Source organism: Mesocricetus auratus, unplaced genomic scaffold (genome assembly GCF_017639785.1).
Source record: "Mesocricetus auratus isolate SY011 unplaced genomic scaffold, BCM_Maur_2.0 Super-Scaffold_100041, whole genome shotgun sequence".
Classification (NCBI taxonomy): Eukaryota; Metazoa; Chordata; class Mammalia; order Rodentia; family Cricetidae; genus Mesocricetus; species Mesocricetus auratus.
In genome coordinates, this window is record NW_024429218.1 from 10,206,069 (window position 1) to 10,231,822 (window position 25,754).

General features: G+C 39.1%; 1 protein-coding gene across 5 annotated transcripts in view; it reads left to right on the plus strand.

Moving 5' to 3' along the window:
- The first annotated feature begins 760 nt into the window (after nt 1-760).
- The window catches only part of LOC101835002 (THO complex subunit 4-like), a 38,716-nt gene continuing 13,722 nt past the window's right edge, over nt 761-25,754 (plus strand). For 4 of the 5 annotated variants that reach the window (XR_005872803.1, XR_005872802.1, XR_005872804.1 and 1 more), the window contains exon 1: nt 761-1,251. The gene's annotated coding sequence lies outside the window, so the exon portion shown is untranslated. Of the gene's footprint in view, nt 1,453-25,754 lie in introns of all 5 variants that reach the window. The other variant, XM_040734849.1, reaches the window with a different exon arrangement.

The window sequence follows — 25,754 nt, forward strand, 5'->3', positions numbered from 1 at the left end:
CATATACATATATATATTCCATGATTATATTAGTTTATCCTGTCCCAAATCATTCATACCAAGGTTCTTTTGAAATTTGAAACCCATAAATTACTCTTTCATTGTTATCAAGTGATAAAGTGATATAAATTAGGAGGAATTTCCAAGATATTAGAAAATATTGAAAATGTGTGTGTGTGTGTGTGTGTGTGTGTGTGTGTGTGTTTGTAATGCAAAGGCATTGGAAAAGCTATTTAGAATGAGATATGTGTCTCTGGCAAAAGCACTTCCTTCTGTGAGCCCAGGTATTTGAGTTCAAGTCCCATTCAAACCATACAAATAGGCAGTTACAGTAGCACAAATATGTATCTATTCCAAGAAGAGTCCAGTCTGACTCCAGTATGTGTGAGTTCAGTATGCGGCATCATCCCATCATTTGATTATTTAATTTAATTATTTAAATTGATGATGATGTTTGCTTCATGACTGGAGTCTGGCCAGTCCTCCCTGGGAGTTAACAATGTGACATCACATAATAACATAAATATCAAAGTATTTATTTAAATGATCATTACCTCATCAATGATCACGAGCTCAGATCCACCTTTTGGGAGTTAAGTACACAGGCCCACAGAGTTATTGAATTATAGAATTATTCACCTCGACGATGACGTCATCGGTTAGGGGTGGGGCGGCCAGGTCAGGGGTTTGGTGAAGGCGTCCTTGGCAGACTCAGCTGCCAGAAGCGCGAGGGATGCTGGGAGATGTAGTCCAACAGACGCCATGGTGCCCACCGAGAGGAAGCAAAAAGACTCGACCCAGCTGAGCGTGGAGGTCGCAGTGGGCCCCTCGCTGCTCCTCCTCCACATCCTCGCCTTGGCTGCGCTCTACTATGACGAGAACAAGCGGCGGAACAAGGGGCGCTGGTGCCATAACTGCCGCGGACGTGGGGGGTGGCGTCGCCTGGGGTGACGTCACAGCGCGCGACGGGAGGCTCTGGTGGAGAAGCCCGTCCCCGGGTCCCATCCTGCAGGGCTGCGGCAGCATCAAGACTGCAGGGATCTATCTGGTCACCCGCGATGATGTTGTCAGAGTGTCAGGGATCATCAGGCGTGGTCGTCGGATCCTGTAACTGTTAAATTATGGAATTTTAAAATCCGTGATGATGACAGCGTCCTTCGTGAGCCGGGTCCTGCCTGTCCTCCTGGGAACTGATGTTGCAAAACTGTCCAACTGTTTAATTAATTATCTAAAGACTTCATGACGTAATCGGTGAGCAGTGAGGTTTGGAGCCCCCTTGTGGGAGTCAAGGGTGACAGAACTTCTCCTCATCTGGTTTTCTAATTATTCAGATCTGTCATTATCTGAGGATGAGCAGAGTCTGCCTCCACTTTCTTGGAGTTAATCTTGTGACATTGTCTCATTATTTAGTTGCTACAAACAACCATGTTTTTCTGTGATGAGTCTGATCAGGTAGGGTTTTTTTTCCTCTACCTTGCTATTATCACTGGTGTTATCTTTCAAGGCAAATGAAGAAGATTTACGTGGGTTTCCTTATTTCTTCATACTCCCATAAGGAAGGGTATCATTTCCTTAGATGCATTAGAAAACCCAGCTATCCTTTCTCTGGAATAGTATAAGCATGTATGTGTATGCAGTCTCCATTTTTTTGAGTACAAGTATGTGATGTCAGGTGTGGAAAATGGGCCTTTTAGCATTATGTAGTAGGTATCCATGACATACACACCAAAGACACCAAGCCCCTTCTTCTTTCTGTCTTGGAAATTTTAGCGTAGTCAAAGTCACCTGGAAGTTTCAGACATCCAACTCTGTCTGTTGCATTTTACAGTTACAGGAGTTTGACAGCACACTTGATCAAATGCCTACTTTAAGAATGACAAGTTTGAATATTTTACTTATGGAAATATAGTGAATTTACTCAATAGGGGCTTAAACAGGGCGTTTGATACATAAATCTTTTAGTTTTAGCAAAATATCAGATATAAAACAAGAACAAATGTAGGACCAAAAAATAACAAAACTTCCAAGCAAAACAAAGAAATCCAAAATGTCAAAGCAAACAAACTTCAAGCTAATTAACTATACAAAAAATTAAGATAAGCATTATTTACAACAGTCAGATTTAGTTGCACTGTCTATACCCTGTGGCCACCTTTGGACCTTTTCATGACAAGTATAGCCAGGCCACTTTGGGGCATTTGAGGTCTAGCAATCATCAAGGATGGATGGTTTGATGCTATAATGAAGAATGTTACTGTTTCTGGTTGTCTGTGGATTCCATCAGCCTCTTCAATTCCCTGAAAGTGTTCTGTGAGAGAAAGAAAGGCAATCAACTCCAAAAACAACCTTCTTCTGTCTATACCTAGAAAAAATCGCTCCCATTCACAGATAGTAAACCAAAGTTAAGAAAGAAATTCCACCCTCTAATGTCATGGATTCTGCAAATTTGAGAAAATGGAGGAACACTTGCCTGTGAAATTTAGTGCCCCTGTTACAGCATCTGGGAATGCACAAAGCTCTCATCATGCCCGGAAGCTTGCTCCAGCTCATGTTGCATCTTCTCTGACCTGGAGGAGGAACAAAGGAATTTAGAACATAGCCCTAGTGGGGACCTGCCATGTCAGCTCACAAGCTCTGACCTCACAAAAAATAGAAGTGTACATTGCTCAACACTGATCTTTTGACAGAAGTAAGTTTTTGTATCCCTAAGGAACAAGGGCTTCAGAGTAGTTTGTCCTTGGATATTTTCAGCCTTTAACAAGTTTCACATATTGATCTGACTACTGTATGTTTATGCTCTATGAGAAAGAACAGAACATTCTCCAACAGTCTGGTGACAATATTATGACAAAAGGAATAGCATATTAAAACAATTGATAATAGCATAAGTGTGAAACACAATATTCTTGGTGATTTACCTACCTCTTTGCATAGGTAGACATAATACATCATTGCAGCTTAGACAACTGGACAAGATCATGGGGCATCCTAATGGCTCATGCTGGGAAGTAACAATACATCCAGGCAATATGCAAGATGGAGCCTATCATGGTGGAGCTACATTTCCTCAGATCTGTGCCTGCAAACACTGGCTCTTCTGGGGGTCTCTCATTTAGTAAAGGAAACAAGTCTTGTTTTCCTTTGGATGAAAACTGGGAATCTACATCCTGGTTCTCTGTCAGAATCTGATATACAGCACACTGAAAGTTCTGAACAATCCTGAAACAGAAACATCTGTCAGGGGCTCCTTCGGTGATGGGGATGAGGCAATATAGCAACAGCTTCAATTCTCTGGTCACTTGCTCTAGCTGAATGTTCAGAATATCCATCTGCTGTTTCACCTCTTTAGAGCAGCTGTTGCATTGCCAGTTTCTGGAAAATTACTAGCCTGGAATACTTGAATTATTTGAGCCATGTCAGGCAGTGAAATCCAATTTCTTCCCCAAAACCCCAATACCTGTACCCCATTACCCAAAATCCCACTAAAGGCAGAATTCCCAGGGGGCCTCCTATCTCTTGCCCAGGACTTACTGTTCTTTCTTCTTTTTTGATGGTTTAAACTGAGGCTGAAGGTCAGTTTTCTTCAGCTTCTCTCTGGTCTCTTTACCCTCTCCATATTCTCTCATATGATGATTCCTCAGTCTTGCCAGAACATTCATTGTTGAGCCTTAAGGGCATTGAAGGACTCTCCAAAGGCAGTTGGTGTTGCTACAACACAGGTGACATCACAGGATTCCATACTCTCCAGGATTCAATGGAATGTTCTGGGGGAAAGCTGCTGACCCCTACAGCCTCTGTTCAGAGGACATCCAGCACTCTTCTCTGTGCTTGCCTGTGAATCTCTGCATGTGCTTCAATAAGTTCCTGGATGAAAGTGCTCTGATGACAGTGAGGTGAGTCAGTCATCTTATTACCAAAGATGACTGGTTCAGACACCCACCCCACCTTTGGTATCAGTCTTAGCTAATGACTTCCTGTGAGTTCATGGGAGGTTTCTTCACACCAGTCTTCTCTCTAACCCTGAAATGCCCCCATCAAGATATTTCTTTCATTACTCTCCCTCTCATTCTGGTGTACAAGACTTCTAACCCAAATCCCCCATGCCTACTTTCCCCAAGAGAGCTCTTTAATTCCTCTTTCCAGAGAAATCTATACATCACTTTTTCAGTGCTCCATGTTACCTAGCCTGTCTGGGACTGTGTGTTGAAGCCTGGTTATCCTATAGTTTATACCTATTATCCAATTATGAGAATATACCATGTTTGTTTATCTGAGCCTGGTCTACCTTACTCAGGATAGTTTTTTTTTCTACTTGTATACATTTGCCTGTAAATTTCATGAATTACCACATTTTCCTTATTCATTCTTCAGTTCTAGGACATCTAGATTATTTCCAGGGTCTGTCTATTATGAATAACACTGCTATGAACCTAGCTGATCAAGTGTTCTTATCAGATGATTGAACATCCTTTGGGTATATGATCAAGATTGGTATAGTTGAATTTGTGGCAGATTGGTCACAATTTTTAGAGAAAATGCCAAATTGATTTCTAAAGCAGTTGTTCAAATTTGCAATACACTTGAAGTTAAAAGTGTTCTGCCTGCTCCACATCCTCTCCAATGTAAGCTGATATTAGTGTTATTGGTCTTAATCATACATCTGACAGGTGTAAGATGCAATCTTGGAGATGTTTTGATTTACATTTCCCTGATTACAAAGAACGTTGAACAATACTTTAATTGTATCTGGTCCATTGGTGATTCTTCTGATGAGCTATCTATGTCTAGATCTGTACTGCATATTTAAATGGACTTTTTGCTATTTTAGTGTCTAGTTCCTTGGGATATATATATTGGAGTTCAGCCCTCTGTCAGATGTGGGGTTGGTGAATGAATTTTCTCATTCTGTAGGCTGCCCTTTTGTCTTGTTGACAGCGTCCTTTGCTTATGGAATCTTGCACATTTATAAGAGTTGCTTTTACTATTTGTGTCCCTGGTGTTCTACTCAGTAAGTTGTTTGCTGTGCCAAGACATTCAAGGCTACTTATCACCTTCTCTTCTATCAGGTTCATAGTAACTGTATTTATTTTGAGGTATTTCATCAACTTGGACATGAGTTTAGTACAGTGGGAAGATATTGTTCTCTCTGCATTCTTCTCTGTGCTGTTATCCAGAGTATACATCACCATATGGCAAAGATTCATTTTTTTCCACTGTGGAAATTTTTATTTCATTGTCAAAATTAAGCTCTTCATGGGTGTTTGGACTTGTATCAATGTCCTTGTTTTGAGTTCATTGATATACTTGTCTGTTTTTTGCCAGTACCAAGTTGTTTTTATTATGAAAGCTCTATAGTAGAGCTTGAAGTTAGGAATGGTGATACCTCTGCATGTTCTATTACTGTACAGTACTGATTCTACTATCCTGGGATTTTTGATTCCTTTTTCAGATGATATTGTGAATTGTTATTTTGATATGTTTGAAACTTTTATTGGAATTTTATGAGAATTGCTTTGTATCTGTATATTGATTTCAGTACAAATACCATATTTACATTTCAACATCTAATGAGATGTCCATGTAGTTTTTTTTCTTTTCAGTTTATTTTCCTTTGTTTCCATTCCTGCATCTTTGGGATGAAGTCTACTTAATTATTGTGGATAACTTTTTTGGATTTATTCTTGGATTCATTTTGCCAGTGTTTTTTCTGTTTTAATTTAAGTTAGAAACAAACTTGTTTTACATGTCAATCACAATTCTCTCTCATTCCTCTCTTCCTCTGTGCCCAACCAACCCCCATCCCAAACCCATGTCTGCTTCCAAGGGAAAGTGAGGCATTCTATGGAATATCTTCAAAGTCTGTCATTATCACTCAAATCACAGCCTGAGTCTTCCCCCATGTGTCTAGGCTGATAGAGTACCCCTCGATGCTGAGTGTGCTCCCAAGTCATTTGTGTACTAGGGATAAATGATGCTCCATTACCAGAGGACTTAACCAAACCTCCAGACTGACACCCATGTTCAGAGGGTCTGGAACAGACTTATGCTGCTTTCTCAGCTATCAGTCTGGGGCCCATGTGTTCCCCTTGTTCAGGTCAGCTGCCTCTGTGGGATTCTCCTGCCTAGTATTGACCTATTTGCATATCACTCCTCCTTCTCTGTGACTGGATTCCAGAGTTCATCTTAGTGTAACTGTGGGTCTGAGCTTCTGCTTCCATCAGCTATTGTATGAAGGCTCTAGGATGGCATATATGGAAGTCATCAATCTCATTATCAGAGAAGGGCATTCAAGGTAGCCTCTAGAGTCTTGCTTAGATTGTTAGATTGGGACAAACTTGTAGATCTCTTGCCCTTTCCCGAAGATAAATTCCTCTTTAAATCTATAATGGATCCATCTATTATGATATCTCTTATCTTTCTCTCTTCTGTTCTTCCCCTGCCTCAAATCTTCCTGCTCTCTCATGTGATCCTGTACCCTCCTCTTGTCCCCTTCTGTTTCTGCTAATTCCCTCTCCCCTCCCCCATGCTCCCAATTAGCTCATGAGATCTTGTGCCTATCCCCTTTTTCTGGGGGAACATGTTCATCTCTCTTAGGGTTCTGCTTGTTTCCAAGCTTCTCTGACAGTGTGGATTGTAGACTGGTAAACCTTTGCTCAGATGTCTAAAACCCATATATGAGCAAGTACATGCCATGTTTGTCTTTTTGTGACTGGGTTACCTCACTGAGGATGGTTTCTTCTAGTTACATTCATTTTCCTGCCAATTTCAAGATTTCATTGTATTTTTCCACTGAGTAGTACTCCACTGTGTAAATGTATGGCATTTTCTCTAAACGTTCTTCAGTTGCAGGCCATCTAGTCTGCTTCTAGATTCTGGCTATTACAAATAGTGCTGCTATGAACATGATTGGACAAATGTCCTTGTTGTATTAATATGCATCTTTTGGGTATATGCCTAAGAATGTAACTGTTGGGTCTTGTGCTAGGCTGATTCCCATTTTCCTGTGGAACCACCATATTGAATTCCAAAGTGGCTGTACCAGAATGCATTCCCACAAGACTGATGGCATGTTTCCCTTTCTTCACATCCTCTCCACCATGTCTTTGGTGTTTTTTTATCTCAGCCATTCTAAGAAGATTGACGTGGTATCTCAGAGTTGTTTTGATTTCCCTTTCCCTGATGGCTAAGGATATTCATCACTGTCTCAATGGTCTATCTGCTATTTTTGACTCCTGAGTTGAGAATTCTCTATTTAGTTATGTACCCCAACTTTTAATAGGATATTTTTGTGTTTTGGAGACTACCTTCTTGAGTACTTAAATTTTGGAGATCATCCCTCTGCCAGATGTGGACCTGGTGAAAACTTTTCCCTTTGTTTGGACAGCTACTTAGTCTTGTTGCCTGTGTCTTTTGCCTTACAGAAGCTTCTCAGTTTCAGGATGTCCCATTAATTAATTGCCAGTCTCAGTGTCTGTGCTACTGGTGTTATGTTCAGGAAGAGGTCGCCTGTAACAATTGCCTCAAGGACATTTCAAAATTTCTCTTCTTAGAAGATCAGTGTGGATGGATTTGTGTTGAAGTTTTTGATCCATTTGGACTTAGTTTTTGTGCATGGTTATATATGTGGGTCTAACTGCAGTCTATTGCATGCCAACATCAAGTTATACAAGTCCCATCTGTTGAAGATGCTTTATTTTTCCATTGTATAGTTTTAGCTTCTTTGTCAACTATCAGGTGTTCATAGGTGTGTGGGTTAATATCTTTGTCTTCAATTCCATTCCATTGGTCTATCTCCTTTTTCCAATAACAAGCTGTTTTTATTACTATAGCTCTACAGTAGAGCTTGAAGTCAGAGATGGTTATGCCTCCTAATGTTCCTTCATTTACAGGTTTGGTTAGGCTATCCAGGATCTTTTGTTTTTCCATATAAAGTGGTGAAATGGTCTTTCAATGTCTGTGAAGAATTGTGCTGGGATTTTGATAGGTATTTTATTGAATTGGTAGATTGCTTTTGGTAATGTTACCATTTTTTCTATTTTGATTCTACCTATCCAAGAGCATGGAATTTATTTCTTTAAGGATTTCGTTAAATCTGTATATTCCTTTTGGTAAGATTGCCATTTTTACTATGATGATCTTACCTCTCCAAGAGCATGGGAAATCTTTCAACTTCTTGTGTCTTCTTTAATTTATTTATGTATAGACTCAAATTTCTTGTGATACGGGTCTTTCACTTGTTTGGTTAGTGTTACCCCAAGTTATTTTATGTTGTTTGTGGCTATTGTAAAGGACAATGTTTCTCTAATTTCTTTCTCAGCCAATTTATCGTGTGTCTGTAGTAGGGCTAATGATATTCTTTAGTTCATCTTGATTCCTGCCACTATTTATCCACTGCAGGCATTTCTGGTAGAATTTTTTGGGTGACTTATGTAAACTATCATATCATCTGCAAATACTGAAAGTTGGACTTCTTCCTTTCTAATTTGTATCACCTTGCTCTCATTTTTTGACATATTGCTCTAACTAGAACATCAAGTACTATAGGAAAGAGGTATCAAGACAGTAGACAGACTTTTCTTATTCCTGATCTTAGAGGAATTGCATTGAGTTTCTGTCCATTAAGTTTGATATTTGCTGTTGACTTGCTGCATATATCTTTTATTATGTTTAGGTATGTTCCTGTTATCCCAGACCTCTCCAAGACCTTTATCATGAAGGGGTGTTGGATTTTGTCAAAGGCTTTTTCTGCATCTAGTGAGATGATCAAGTGATTTTTGTTTCTCAGTTTGTTGATATGGTGGATTACATTGATGGATTTTCATATGTTGAACCATCCCTGCATCCCTGGGATGAAACCTACTTGATCGTGGTGAATGATTGTGTTGATGTGTTCTTGGATCCTATTTGCCAGTATTTTATTGAGTATTTTTGCATCAATGTACATGAGGGATATTGGTCTGAAATTATATTTCTTAGTTGTGCTTTTGTGTGGTGTGGGGGTCAAGGTTATTGAAGCATCGTAGAAAGAGTTTGGCAAAGAGCCTTCTGCTTCTATTGTGTGGAATACTTTGAGAAGAATCGGTATAGGCTGTTCTTTGAATTTCTGGTAGAATTCTGCGCTGAGGCCATCAGGACCTGGGCTTTTTTTTGGTTGGGAGACTTTTGATGACTGCTTCTATTTTCATAGGGTTTATAGGTCTATTTAAATTGCTGATCTGTTCTTGATTTAATTTTGGCAAGTGATGGCTATCCAGGAAGTTGTCCATTTCCTTTAAATTTTTGAATTTTGTGGAGTACAGGTTTTTAAAGTGTGACCTGATGACTCTCTGAATTTCATCAGAGTCCATTGTTATGTCCCCCTTTTCATTTCTGATTTTGTTGATTTGCATGTTCACACTCTACTGTTTTGTAAGTTTGGACAAAGGTTTGTCTATCTTGTTGATTTTCTCAAAGAGCCAACTCTTCATTACATTGATTCTTTGTATTGTTTTACTACTTTCTACTTTATTGATTTCAGCCCTCAGCTTGATTATTTCCTGTCATCTACTCCTCCTGGGGGAGTTTGCTTCTTTGTGTTCTAGAGCTTTCAGCTGCACTGTTAATTCTCTAGTATAAATATTCTCCAGTTTCTTCATGTACACACTTAGTGCTATGAAATTCCCCTGTTGCACTGGTTTCAAAGTGTCCCATAGGTTTGGGTATGTTGTGTCTTCACTATTATTGAATTCTAGGAAGTCTTTAGTTTCTTTTTTATTTCTTCTTTGACACGGGAATGGTGCAATTGTGCATTATTCAACTTCCATGAGTTTGTAGGGGTTCTGCAATTTGTGTTGTTGTTGAATTCTAATTTTATCGCATAGTGGTCTAATAAGATGCATGGATTTATTTGAATTTTTTTACCTGCTGAGGTTTGATATGTTGCCAATTATGTGGTCAATTTTTGAGAAGGTTCCATGTGGTGGTGAGAAGAAGGTATATTCTTTTTTATGTGGATGGAATGTTCTGTAGATGTCTGTTTATTCCAATTGGGTCATAACTTCTATTGGACCCTTTGTTTCTTTGTTGAGTTTCTGTCTGGTGTTCCTGTCTAGTGGTGAGAGTGTGGTGTTGAAATCTCCCACTATAAGTGCGTGGGGCTTTATATGTGATTTAAGTTTTAGTAATGTTTCTTTTACGAACATGGATGCCTTTGTGTTTGGGGCATAGATGTTCAGAATTGAAACTTCATCTTGGTGGATTTCTCCTGTGATGAATATGTAGTAACCTTCTTCATCTCTTTTGATTGATTTCATTTTAAAGTCTAAATTGTTAGATATTAGGATTGCTACCCCCACTTGTTTCTTGGGTCTATTTGATTGGAAAATCTTTTCCCAACCTTTAACTCTCAGGTAATGTCTGTCTTTCAGGGTGAGATGTGCTTTTTGTATGTAGCAGAAGGATGGGTTCTGTCTTCAAATCCATTCTGTTAAAGGGTGTCTTTTTATGGGTGAGTTAAGGCCATTAATAGTGAGGGATATTAATGACCATTGATTGCTCATTCTTCTTTGATTTGGCATGGTTGTTGATGGAATTATGTGTGGAATTCTACCCCTTTTTTTCTTTTTGCTGTTGGTAAAGTGGGATTATCTAATGCCTATGTTTTTCTGGTTGTAGTTAACTTACTTGGGTGGGAGATTTTATTCCAGAACTTTCTGTATGGCTGGGTTAGTGGATATGTATTGCTTGAATCTAGTTTTGTCATGGAATATCTTGTTTTCTCCATCTATAGTGATTGAGAGCTTTTCTGGGTATAGTAGTGTGGGCTGGCATCAATGGTCTCTTAGTGTTGGTAGAATATCTGTCCAGGACCTTCTGGCTTTCAGAGTTTCCATGGAGAAGTCAGGTATAATTCTGATAGGTTTGCCTTTATATGTTACTTGGCATTTTTCCTTAGCTGTTCTCAATATTCTTTCTTTATTCTGTATATTTGGGGTCTTGATTATTATGTGACAAGGGGACTTTTTTGTGGTCCACTCTATTTGGTGTTCTGTAAGCTTCTTGTACCTTCATTGGCATGCCTTTCTTTAGGTTGGGTAAGTATTCTTCTATGATTTTGTTGAATATGTTTTCTGTCCCTTTGACGTGGTTTTCTTCACCTTCTATACCTATTATTCTTAGGTTTGGTCTTTTCATGGTGTCCCATATTTCCTGGATGTTTTGCGTTAGGGATTTGTTGGACTTAAGATTTTCTTTGGTTGATGAATCCATTTCTCCTAGTGTATTTTCAACACCTGAGATTCTCTCTTCGATCTCTTGTATTCTGTTGGTAATGCTTGTGTCTGTAGTACCTTACCATTTGCCCAGCTTTTCTATTTCCAGCCTTTCTTCAGATTGTGTTTTTTAATTGTCTGTATTTCAGTTTTCAACTCTTGCATTGTTTGAATTGTCTCCTGAAATTTTCAGCTTATCTTTTTGTCCATTTATTGCATTTTATGAATTTTTTGGTTTGTTTTTGTTTTTTTCTTCCATTTCTTGCATTTGTTGGTTTGTTTTTTCTTCCATTTCTTTGAGAGATTTTCCTATATCCTCTTTTAGGGCCTGTATCATTTTCGTGAAGTTGTTTTTTAGGTCATTCTGGAGGCTGCTGTTTTGTCTTGCTCTCTGTTTCCTTTACCTTACAGAATATTCTCAGTGTCAGGAGGTCACATTTATTAATTGCTGATCTCAATGTTTGTGCTACTGGTTTTATGGTCAGAAAGCAGTCTCCTTAGCAATTCTTTCAAGGTTACCTCTCCCTTTCTCTTTTAAGAGGTTCAATGTGGCTGGATTAATGTTGAGTTCTTTGATCCATTTGGATTTAACTTTTGTACATGGAGATAGATATGGATTTGTCTCCAATATTCTACATGTTCACATCCAGGTAGGCCAGCACCAATTGGTGTACATGGTTTCTTTTTTCCATTGTGTAACTTTACATTAGTTGCCAAAAATCAGCTGTTTGCAGGTGTGTGGTTTAATATCAGGGGTTTTAATTCGATTTCATTGGTCTACCTGTCTATTTTTGTGCAAATACTAAGCTGTTTTCAGGACTATGACTCTTTAATAGAACTTGAAGTCAGGGATGCTATGAATTGTTCCTTGTTAAGGAATCATGTTGAGTTTTTCCCCATTCAGTTTAATGTTAGCGGTTGATTTGCTTTTATCATGTTAAATAGGCTCTTGTTATTCCTTATATCTCCCGGACTTTTATCATGAAGGGGTGTTGGGTTTTTCAAAGGATTTTTCAGCATCTAGTGAGATGATCATGTGGTATTTCTTTTTCAGTTTGTTGATATGGTGGATTACATTGATGGGTTTTCTTATGATGAACCATCCCTGCATCCCTGTGATGAAGTCTACTTGATCATGTTGTATGATTTTTCTGATGTGTTCCAGAATTCAGTTGTCCAGTATTTTGTTGAGAATTTTTCCATCAATCTTCACGAAGGATACTGATCTGTAATTGTCTTTCTTAGTTGTATCTTTGTGTGTCTTGGTTACTAAGGTAATTGTAGCCTCATACAAAGAGTTTTGCAATGTCCCTTTTGCTTCCATTGTGGAACAACTTGAGGTATATTAATATTAGCCCTTGTTTTAATTTCTGGTAGAATTCTACACTGAAACAATATGACCTTGGAATTATTTTGGTTTGGAGAATTTGGTGACTGCTTCTATTTCATTAGGGGTTATAGGTCTATTTACCTTGCTTATCTGTTCTTGATTTAATTTTGGTAAGTGATATGTATCCAGAAAATTGTATACTTCCTTTAGATTTCCAATTTTTATGTAGTAGAGGTTTTCAAAGTATGACCTGATGATTCTGTGGATTTCCTCAGTATCTATTTTCATGTTCCCTTTTTCATTTCACATTTCGTTAAGCAGCATTCTCTTGATCTAACTTTTATGTAATTTGTATAATGGTTTGTCTACCTTGTTGATTTTCTCTTAGAAATTACTCTTTGCTTTACTGATTCTTTGTCATGTTTTCTGGTTTCTACTTTATTGATTTCAATCCTCAATATGATTATTTCCTGGCATCTTCTCCTTTGGAGTGAGTTTGCTTCTTTTTGTTTTCTGGATTTAAATTTTGCTGTTCATTCTCCAGTTTCTTGATTTGTACAGTTATTGCTATGAACTTTCCTCTGAACACTGCTTTTAAAGTGTCCCATTCTTTTGGGTATGTTGTGTCTTCTTTCTCATTGTATTCTAGGAAGTCTTTAACTTCAATTTTGATTTCTTCCTTGACCCATGTATGGTGCAATTGAGCATTGTTCAATTTCCATGAGTTTGTATGGTTTCTGCCATTTGTGTTGTTTCTGTACTATAATATTAATGCATGGTGGTCTGATAAGATATAGAGGGCTATTCCAATTTTTTGCATATCTAGAGTTTAGCTATGTCCCCAAATATGTGGTGGACTTTAGAGAATGTTCCATGTGTAGCTGAGAAGAAGGTAAATACTTTTTTGTTTGGATGGAATATTCTATGGTTGGTTGGAATGTTTTTAATTCCAGTTGGGTTATAATTTCTGTTAGTTCTTTGTTTCTTTGTTAAGTTTCTGTCTGTTGGTCCTGTATAGAGGTGAGAGTTGAGTGTTGAAATCTTGTACTATAAGTGTGTGAGGTTTTATGTGTGATTTGAACTTTAGTAATGTTTCATTATGTATGTGGGTGCCTTTGTATTTGGGACATTGATGTTCAGAATCAAGACTTCTCCCTGATAAATTTTTCCTCTGATGAATATGAAATGACCTTCTTCATCCCTTTGTTTAAGTTTAATTTGATGTTTAATTTTTTCAATATTAGGATAGCTAAACCAGCTTGTTTCTTGAGTCCATTTGATCAGAAAATCTTTTCCCAACCCTTTTCTTTGAGGTAATGTCTGTCTTTGTCATTGAGATGTGTTTCTGGTATGCAGCAGAAGGATGGATCTGTCTTTGTATGCATTCTGATAGCCTGTGTCTTTTATAGGTAAGTTAAGACCATCGACAATGACGGATGTTAACGATGAGGGGTGTTAATGACAATTCATTGTTGATTATTGCTTTCTTTTGATTTGTGGTTGGTGGTGTTATGGTGGGTAGATTTCCCCTCTTTTTTCTTTTGGTGTTTTGTAAAGTAGGATTATCTATTGACTATGTATTTGTGAGTGTAGTTATCTTTGTTGGGTTGTAATTTTCCTTCTAGTACTTTCTGTAGGGTGGGATATGTGGACATGTATTATGTAAATCTGGTTTTGTAATGGAATATCTTGTTTTCTCCATCTATAATATTGAAAGCTTTGCTGGGTACAGTAGTCTGGGCTAGCATTCATATTCCCTTAGTATATGAAGAACATCTGTTCAGCACCTTCTGGCTTTCACAGTATCCATTGAGAATTTGGGTGCTATGAACATAGTTGAACAGATGTCCTTTTAGTATGAATTTACATCCTTTTGGTATATGCCTAAGCGTTGAATTTCTGGTTCTTGAGGTAGACTGACAAACTGGTATACTAACTGCCAAAGTGGTTGAACAAGTGTGCACTCCCACCAGCAATGAAGGTGTGTTCCCTTTTCTCCACATCATCTCTAGCATAAACTGCAATTGCTTTTATTGCCGTATGGAAAGGTGTGAGATTCTACCCCAGAGTTGTTTTGATTTTCGTTTCCCTGATGGGTAAGGATGCTGAGCAATTTCTTAAGTGTCTTTTATCCATTTTAGATTCCTCTATTGAAAAAGCTTAAGTCCCATTAAAACAAAGACCTCAACATAAACCCAGCCACACTGAACCTCTTGGAAGATAAAGTTTGAAGTACTTTTGAATGAACTGGTACAGCAGACCACTTCCTCAACATTAACACCAGTAGCACAGATGCTGAGATCAAAAAATAATAAAAGGGACCACCTGAAAGTAAGAAGCTTCTGTAAGGCAAATGACATACTCAAGAAGACAAAAGACAGCCCATTGAATGCAAAAGGATCTTTACCAACCTCATATCTGACAGATGGCTGAACTTCCATATATACATAGAAATGAACAAATCACCTGAAAATTCAATTTAAAGTGGGGTACAGAACTAAATAGAGTATTACTTCTTATGGAAGAGAAAATGTACCAACAACAGATGTGGCAGGTCCTTCACAGATTATATTTAGTGAGATTAGGTGTCCCCATGTTGTTTAACAGTTCCAGTTTCTAGGATATGCCCAAGGCTTTTACAATAGGCTCATTTGAAGACTGAACTCCTTTGTATACTGACATCAAAAGTTGTACAATTGCACATACCTTTCAATAGTAAATCTCCCATGTACATTTCTGATTCTATTTCATTTTCCTTGGGCCCATGATATGGGCAGAGAGATTTCTGCCACAGTTGTCAGGCAACACTTATGATGTATCTGTCTGTCACAATCTAATACACCATCCATTTCTAAACCAACCACACCCACTCATGACCTCACAATAATCCTCCTATACTTAGCAAGAAGGAATGAATTTCTACTTTTACTTCTTCTGCCTCACATTTACCTACAATGTCTTCAGTTCAGTACACATGTAAGTAAATGGATCACTATACCATTCCAGTTGATTGATGGAAACATCATATATATTCCATATATGTCATAATGCACTTTTCAAATGGAGGCAAACCCAAGGATATTGTACTATTTTTGGGAAGGTTTGAGGCCTCCTGGTGTTTCACCCATACATTTTGTTACATTATGTGTTCAACATTTTAGCGTTTTTCTCAATATATGTATTTATTTAAATTAGAAACATTCATGCTTCACATGTCAGTCCCAGCTCCCTTTCCCACTCCTTCTCCTTTTTCCCTCCATCAGCCCCCCCCCCCCCGAGCTCCCAGCCCAATACCCATATTGGGGAGATCTCCAGAGTCTGTTATTTCATACAGGGCAGGACCTAGTCCCTTCCTCATGTGTACAGGCTGAGAGAGTGTCTCTCACTGTGGAATGGACTCCCAAAGTTTATTTGTACTCCATGGTGACCACTTATCTACTACCCAAGGCCCTCGTGATTTCTGTGGCCTCCTTACTGAGACTACATTCACGAAGTCTGGATCAGTCCCCTGTTGGCCTCTCAGCCATCAGTCTGGGGTTCAAGAGCTCCCACTGTCCGGTCAGCTGTTTTTGTGGGTTTCAGCAGCAAGATCTTGACCCCTTTGCTCATCACTCCTCCATCTCTGTCACTGGGTTTCAGGAGTTCAGTTCAGTGTTTAACTGTGGGTATCTGTCTCTGCTTCCATCAGTCACTGGATGAAGGTTCTAGGATGGCATATAAGGTAGTCATCAACCTTATCATCAGGGAGGGGCACTTAATGTAGTCTCTCCACTATTGCTAAGTTTGCCAGTTGGTATTATCTTGTAGATCTCTGAAAATCTCACTAGAGTCATCTCTTTCCTTACACCTATAATGGCTTCATCTATTAGGGTATCTCTCATCCTGCTCTCTTCTATTCTTACCTCCACTCAAACTTCCTGCTCCCCCGTGCCTTCTTCTCCACTCCTCTTATCCCCCTCTCTTTTTCCTGGTTCCCTCTCCCTTCCCCCAATGTTCCCAATCTGCTCAGGAGATCTTGCCTCATTCCACTTCTCTGGGAACAAAACCAGTCTTACAGCCCCCTTTGGAGTGGAATAATTACCCAGAACTCCTCCCTCAAATCTGGATGTTTCAAAGTCCCCTTCAGAAGCACTGTAAGTAATCTCAGCACCTTCTGGGGATCAAGGAATGTATGGAGACTCAGATATTCCCATATATGTATCAGTGTCCCATTCATCAGACATTGTTGGTGGTAGGCCTCCCTAAGCTCTTAAGGCTGGGAAGGGTGTTTGTGTGTTACTTTTTTTGCAAATCTAGGCTATTGTGATCTTTTTGTTGTCTACTGAGTGTTCCTTGTGTTGTATTTTACTGTTTCAAACTGCTTGTACTAGAGGATTTATACCTGATCCCTATTTTGTAAGAGGGAGAATGAGTGGTATCTTCCTACTGGGAATGCATATGTATGTGTGTCCATTCTGCAGGAATGGATACCTTTACTGTGATTGAAATGCATGTGCCCAAAAGAATCAGGGTCAGATCAAAATCGGAGTACAGCCACCTTCATAGGGGAGGCATCAGCCAGACCTCCTCCCTCAATTGTGGATGTTGCTAAGTTCTCTCCAGTAGAGTTGGAAGTAACCCGGGATGCTTCAGAAGATGAAGGAATTTCTGGAGATTCAGATGTTGCCATAATAATATAAATGTATCCTTTGACAGAAGTGGTTGGTTTTAGAACTTTCTCAGTTCTTAAGAGAGGGTGAGGTGTTTGTGGGTCATATTTTTGTAACTCTATGCCATTGTGATCTGATTGTGTTCTTCTCTTGCTTCCTCATGGTGTGGTTTCCTGTTTCAATCTGCTTCCCCTAAAGCAGTAATGTCAGGACCCCAGTTTGTAATAGGGAGAATGTGTTATCTGTTCCCCCATGGAAGTTATATATGTGTATGTCCAGTTTGCAGGAATGGATCGTGTTACCTTCCCTTGACTGAACTGCAAGGGCCAAAAACTACCCAGGCCAGAGCAAAATTCGCCTATATACCCCTCTGATAGTAAGGAACCAACCAAAACTCCTCTCTCACTTGTTGGTGGCACTCCAGCCCATCCAGAATAGCTTGAAGTATCCTGTGTCTTTTCTGTGAATGATGGGATATCTAGAGATGTGTTAGTCCCCAGAAAAATATCAATGCTCCTTTCATCTGATGTCTTATATTTGGGGCCTTGTTCATCTGTTAATGGACAGCTGGCACTATTTTGATCACACCTTTTCAGGCTGAAACCATAGTGAACTCTTGATGACTTAATGAGGCCTCCTCATGTTAGTAGAGCCTGTTTCTGCATGCCTTTTAAAAATGCAGTTTTGAGCCTCTCTTTCTAGTGGGAGTACGTTTAAGCTTTCCTCCATGTGAGGGCAAATGTGTAAGTTACTTATGTGCAGGTATGGACAGTGTCAGAGAGTCTTTAAATCTTCAAGAGATCCTTGTGCATACAATGAAGGGGTTCTAGGAATTTGGGCCAATTTTTATCACCAGTATCTGCTTGTGTACTCATGCAGGAATGGGGATCCTCTTCATGAAATATCAAAGTTTTTAATCTCTCAAGTCATGTAAAATTAGTGGTCAGCCCCTTTTGAATGTATTTTGAATTTTGAATATCCCAAGTAGCAGAATGAAATTGTTGAGAAGTATTTTGATCTAGATTTGTAGATTTAAGGCATGTCTCGCTTGTATGAACTATCCTAAGTTTTCTTTCAGGACTAATGAAATGTTTATTGCATCCATGATTATAAGAAAAAGAAATTAAGCTCTGTTCTGGAGAAGGGACACATCAGTGTTTATCTTCCAGATATTTGGAAGATCTCTGCATCCATGAACAAATATAGATATGACCCTAGTCCCTGAAACAGATTTTGAAGTTTTCAAAACCTGCTCAGTTTTCGGGGACTTTTGATTAGATGGGGAATTTACCAGTTCATGTTGATCAGAGGAAGATTGTCTAGTTGGTACTGCATAATTTCCTGTGATCTTTTCCATGTCCAACCTTGGTCCAGGTCCTGAAGACCTTGCAGAAACTCCACTGCAGAGCAGGCCAGAGTGCACATGCTCCTCAAACAGGAGAGACATATCCAAGAATCTTTTTGCCTTCTCTGGTCTAGGCAGAAAATATGATCTAGATCTTTATCTGATGGCTGGATGGAAAGCATACAGACTGGGATCACTTCTCAGTGTGTTTCTCAATATCTCTGGGACCTTCAATCAGAGTGGTCCCTTTCCTTTCTTGGCTTGTCTCAGCTCCTTCGTGGTGCCTGAAGTGTCTGAACTGTCTGTAGATAGTTGAGGGTCTGCATAATAGTACTGGCTGTCTGCACCTCCAGAATTAGGGACTGTGATACACGTGCATTTCTTGGCTGCCTCCTGGTCCAGATGGGAGTTTCTGAACCTCATTCTTGGCAGAGACAGTAGCAGCTGCTTTTGATGTGGCAAATCCCTCTGGGTTATATTGGTTGTCAAATATTCCAGGATTTTGGATGGGGTGTAAAACTCCTCTTTTGCATCTTGGTTGCTGATAGTGGTTCATGATCTGAGAGACCACAATGTGTCATCGAAGGGCCAAAGCCAAGCTGAGTCCTGTAGGCCTCTCTCCACTGGTCTTGGCAGGTAGTTTCTAAGACATTTGAGCAGAGAAAACTGTCTTAAGTTATTTACCTCAGGCAAAGAGTCTTGAAGGATATTTCCCATGGCAACTGGCAGCTGGAAGAGGGTAAGTGATTGTGATGTAGGAGTCTTTACTTCCTAAGACATGTACACACTTCTGGCAGGCCAAGAAGTGATCAAAGTTTGAAAGATGGGCTCCCGATCAGTGTTCTCTGTAGGCAAGGGGAGTACACCAGTGGAGCCTGACCTCCAATGGCAACTGGTTTCAGGAAGAGGTTAACCAATAGTGATTGTGTGAGACTTTTCTTCTCAAGACCTGTGCAAAACTGGAATGGCAGCTGACTTCAGGAAGTGATCAGTGTTCCAGAGTTATGCTCGAGATCAGTGTTCTCTGCTGCATTAGAATGGTGCACTCATGGGTCAGTGTTCTGTTTTGCCATGGGCAGTTCACCAGTGGAGCCTGATGTGGATGTTTAATGGGGGATTCAGCATAGACCACCAATCTCTCAGGATGAAGGCAAATACTTTGGACTCTCTGCTTTAGGGTGAAGCACTCTAGTTACTCTGGGGACCATTGTGAGAGGCCATGACAATTGCTTAGTTAAAGGTAAAGTGACCCCATTCTCCCTAAATCCCTTAAGGACATGGAAGAAAAAACACACCAAACAATACAAGAAATGGAGGAGAAAACAATCCAAAAAATGTAAGAATTTAAGGAAATGGAGGAAAAAACAATCCAAAAAATGCAAGAAATGGAAGAAAAGACAAAAGAAAAACTTCAACAAATGCAAGAAAGAGAGGAAAAGTAAAAGCAAAAATTACAAGAAATAATAGGGATAATAGATTCATCGACCAAAGAAAATCTTAGGTCCAATAAATCCCTAACACAAAATATCCAGGAAATATGGGACACTGTGAAAACACCAAACCTGAGAATAATATATATAGAAGAAGGTGAGAAAATCCACTTCAAAGAGACAGAAAACATATTCAACAAAATCATGGAAGAAAACTTTCCCAACTTAAAGAAAGATATGCCAATGAAAGTAACAGAAGCCTAAAAAACACCAAATAGAGTGGACCACAAAAGGAAATCCCCTCACCACATAATAGTAAAAACCCCGAACATACAGAATAAAAAAAGAACATTAAGAGCAGAAAAGGAAAAAGGCCAAGTAACATACAAAGGAAAAAATAAAAGAATCACACCTGAATTCTCCATGGAAACTCTGAAAGCCAGAAGGTCCTAGATAGATATTCTACCAAAACTAAAGGACTGCAGAAGTCAGACTGATATACCCAGCAAAACTTTCAAACACTATACATGGAGAAACCAATAAATTCCATGACAAAACCAGATTTAAAAATACATATCGACTAACCCAGCCATACAGAAAGTTCAAGAAGGAAAAAGTCAATCTAAGGTAGTTAACTACAAGCAGAAAAACATAGGCAAAGCATAATCCCACTTTACCAACAGCCAAAAGAAAAGAGGTGGAAATCCACATAAATTCCACCACCATTAACTATTCCAAAACAAACAAGAATGAGCAATCAATGGTCATTAATATCACTCAATATTGATTGTCTTAACTTGCCCATAAAGAGACACAGGCTAACAGAATGGATTCAAAGGAAGAACCCATTCTTCTGCTGCATAAAAAAACACTAGTCAGCATCAAAGACAGACATTACGTCAGAGTTAAGGATTGAGAAAAGATTTTCCAATCAAATGGACCCAAGAAACAAGCTGGGGTAGCAATCCTAATATCTAACAAATTAGATTTTAAAATAAAATCAATCAAAAGAGATGAAAGAGGGCACTTCATACTCGTCACAGGAGAAATCCACCAAGATGAAGTTACAATTTTGAACATCTATGCCCCAAATACAAAGGCAACCACATTCATAAAAGAAACATTACTAAAACTCAAATCACATATTAAGCTCCACACACTTATAGTGGGAGACTTCAATACCCCCCCACTCTCAACTCTACACAAGAGTACCAGACAGAAACTTAAGAAGCAAAGGAACTAATAGAAGTTATGACACAATTGGGATTAACAGACATCTATAGAACATTCCACTCAAAGAAAAAAAGAATATTCCATCTTCTCAGTGCCACATGGAATCTTCTCAAAAATCAACCACATACTTGGCAACATATCAAAACTCATCAGGTACAAAAATTGGAATATGTCCACACATCTTATCAGACCACCATGCTATAAAATTAGAATTCAACAACAAAACAAATTGGAGAAACCCTACAAACTAATGGAAGTTGAATAATGCACAATTGCACCATTCCTGTGTCAAAGAAGAAATAATAAAGAAATTAAAGACTTCCTAGAATTCAATGAGAATGAGGACACAACATGCCAAAATTTATGGAATACATTGAAAGGAGTGCTACCAGGGAAGATCATAGCACCAGGGAAGATCATAGCACTAAGTGTGCACATGAAGAAACTGGAGAATAGTTCCACTAGAATATTAACAGCACAGCTGAATGCTCTAGACAAAAAGAAGCAAACTCCCCCAGGAGGAGTAGATGCCTGGAAATAATCAAATTGATGGCTGAAATCAATAAATCAGAAACTAGGAAAACAATACAAAATCAATTTTACAAAGAGTTTTTTCTTTGAGAAAATCAGCAAGATAAACAAACCTTTATCAAAACTTACCAAAAGACAGGGTATGAACATGCAAATTAATAAAATCAGAAATGAAAAGGATAGAATAACAACCAACACTGAGGAAATCCAGTGAATTGTCAGGTCATACTTTGAAAACCTGTACTCCACACAATTTGAAAATCTAAAGGAAATAAACAAATTTCTGGATAGATATCACTTGCCAAAATTAAATCAAGTACAAATAAGCAATTTAAGTAGATCTATAATACCTAAGGAAATAGAAGCAGTCATCAAAAGTATCCCAACTAAAAAAACTAGATGGTCTCAGTGCAGAATTCTACCGGAAATTCAAATAATAGCTTATACCAATTCTTATCAAAATATCCCACGCAATAGAAGCAGAAGGGTCTTTGCCAAACTCTGTCTACGAGGATTCAATAATCTTGATAACCACACAAAGACACAACCAAGAAAGAGAACTTTAGACCAATAGCCCTCATGCACATTGATGCAAAAATACTCGATAAAATACTAGCAAATGGGATCCAAGAACACATCAGAAAACTCATCCACCATGACCAAGTAGGCTTATTCCCAGGCATGCAGGGTTGGTTCAACATACGAAAACCCATCAATGTAATCCACCATATAAACAAGCTGAAAACCAAAAATCACATAATCATCTCACTGGATGCTAAAAAAGCCTCTGACAAAATCCAACACCCCTTCACGATAAAGGTCTTGGAGAGGTCTGGGATAACAGGAACTTACCTCAACATAATAAAAGCTATATAGAGCAAACCAACAGTCAACATCAAACTGAATGGACAGAAACTCAATGCAATTTCTCTAAGATCAGGAAAAAGACAAGGCTGTTCACTGTCCATACCTCTTTAATATTGTATTTGAAGTTATAGCTACAGTAATATGACAATAAAAGGAGATTATGGGAATACAAATTGGAAAGGAAGAGGTCAAACTTTTCTTATTTGCAGATGATATGATAGTTCACATAAGTGACCCAAAAAGCTCTACCAGGGAACTCCTGCAGCAGATAAATACTTTCAGCAAAGTGTCAGGATACAAGATCAACTGAAGACAATCAGTAGCCCTACTTTGTACAGACAATAAAAGGGCTGAGAAAGAAATCAGAGAAACATTGCGATTTACAATATCCACAAACAATATAAAATACCTAGGGGTAACTCTAACAAAGCAAGTGAAAGACCTGTATAGCAAGAACTTTGAGTCTTTAAAGAAAGAAAGTAAAGAAGACACCAGAAGGTGTTAAGGTCTTGCATGCTCTTGAATAGGTAGGATCAACATAGTAAAAATGAAAATCTTAATGAAAGCAATATACAGATTTAACGCAATCCCCATTAAAATCCCAGCACAATTCTTCACAGACCTTGAAAGAACAATTCTCAACTTTATATGGCAAAACAAAAGACCCAGAATAGCCAAGACAATCCTGCTCAACAAAGCAACATCTGGAGGCATCATCATTCCTGACTTCAAGCACTATTATAGAGCTGCAGTCCTGAAAACAGCTTGATATAGGCACAAAAATAGACAGTGTAATAGAACTGAACACTCTGAGATTAATCCACAAACCTATGAACAGCAGATTTTTGACAAAGACGCTAAAATTATACAATAGAAAAAAGATAGCATCTTCAACAAATGGTGCTGGCTTAACTGGATATTGGCATGTAGAAGACTCCTGATATACACATGTCTATTGCCACGCAGAAAACTTAAGTCCAAATGTATCAAAGACTGCAACATAAATACATCCACACTGAACTTGTTAGAAGAGAAATTGGGAGGTACCCTTGAACAAATTGGTATAGGAGACTGTTTCCTGAACATAACACCAGTAGCACAAACACTGAGATTGATAATTAATAAATGGGACTTCCTGAAACTGAGTAGCTTCTGTAAGGCAAAGGACACAGACAGCAAGCCAAAAAGACAACCCACAGATTGGTAAAAGATACTCATTTACCCACATTTGACAGAAGGCTGATCTCCAAAATTTACTAAGAACTCAAGAAGCTATTCTCTAAAACACCAAAGGACCCAATTAAAAAGTGGGGGACTGAACTATATAGAGAACTCACAATAGAGGAGACCAAAATGTCTGAGAGACACTTGAGAAAGTGCTCAACATCCTTAGCCATTAGGGAAATGCAAATCAAAACAACCATGAGAAATCATCAAAACACCAATGACAGCTTATGCTAGAGAGGATGTGGAGAAAGGGGAACACTTGTCCATTGCTGGTGGGAATGCAAACTTGTACAGCCACTTTGGAAATCAGTATGGAGATTCCTCAGAAAAATGAGAATCAGTCTACCACATGACCCAGCAATTCCATTCTTAGGCATATACCCAAAAGATGCCCATTCTTACAACAAGGATGTCTGTTCCACTATGTTCATAGCAGCATTATTTGAAATAGCTAGAACCTGGAAGCAACCTAGATGCCCCCAACTGAAGAGTGGATAGAGAAAATATGGTACATTTACACAGTGGAGTACTACTCAGCAGAAAAACACAACAGAATCTTGAAATTTGCAGGCAAATGGATGGTACTAGAAGAAACCATCCTGAGTGAGGTAACCCAGTCACAAAAAGACAAACATGGTATGTACTCACTCATATATGGATTTTAGACATGAATTAGGGGAGTGTCAGCCTACAATCCCATTGCCAGTGAGTCTGGGAAACAGGGAGGTTCCCAAGAGATATGCATTATACCCTAGAGAATTAGAAAGAGGCAAGATCTCCTGAGCAAATTTGGAACATGGGGGGAGAAGAGAGGGAACCAAGAAAAAGAGAGGGGAATAAGAGGAGGGTAGAAGAAGACATGGGGGAGCAGGAAAGCTGAGTCGGGGTGAGAATAGAGGAGACCAGGGTGAGTGATACCATAATAGTTGGAGTCATTATAGCTTTGAGGAGAGAGCTGACACTAGTAAGATTCCCAGAGATGTACAAGGATAACACCAACTGGAAATCTAAGTAATAGCGGAGAGACTACATTAATAGCCCCTACCTGATGATAAGGTTGGTGACATCCTAGAACTTTCATCCTGTGACTGATGCAAGCTGAGTCAGATACTCACAACACTGAACTGAACTCCTGGAACCCAGTAACAGAGTTGGAGGTGTGATGAGTAAGGTGGTCAAGACCGTGCTGGTAAAACCCACAAAGACAGCTGACTGGACAACGGGGAGCTCTTGAATCCCAGACTGATGACTAAAACACCAACAGGGGACTGATCCCGACTCCATGAATGTAGTGTCAGTGAGGAGGCCATAGAAATCTCTGGGGCTTTGGGTTGTAGACTAGTGTTCACCATGGCATACAAATGAACTTTAGGAGTCCATTCCAAATGGAGTGATGCTCTCTCAGCCTACACACATGGGGAAGGACCTAGGTCCTGCCCTGGATGAAATGACAGACTCTGGAGATCTCCCTAAGGAGGGCCTTACCCTCCCTGGGGAATGCTGTGGGGATTGGGCTGGGGGTTGACAGTTGGGGTGGGGCTGGTGGAGGCAGAAGTGGGGAACCAGGATAGACATTTGAAGCATGCATGTTTCTAATTTAAATTAAAAACATATATAAAATAAAAAAATGAGTGACACACAGTAAGGTCTAAGACTGAGAAGGTCCTTCCCCATCAAGAATGGGTAACCATACTGTATATGTGTACTAAACTTCCCATTGCCCAAGGAGGAGGCAGTGGACAGGAATCCCAGTGAGTTGGGCAGATAGAGGACAGTAAAGACTTTGTGGGTTGACTCTGTCTCAATTGGAAAAAAATGAAAACATGAGAATGAATGAATTATGGGATGATGGACCTGGGATGGAAACAGGAGGGTCACTTTGCAATAATCTGA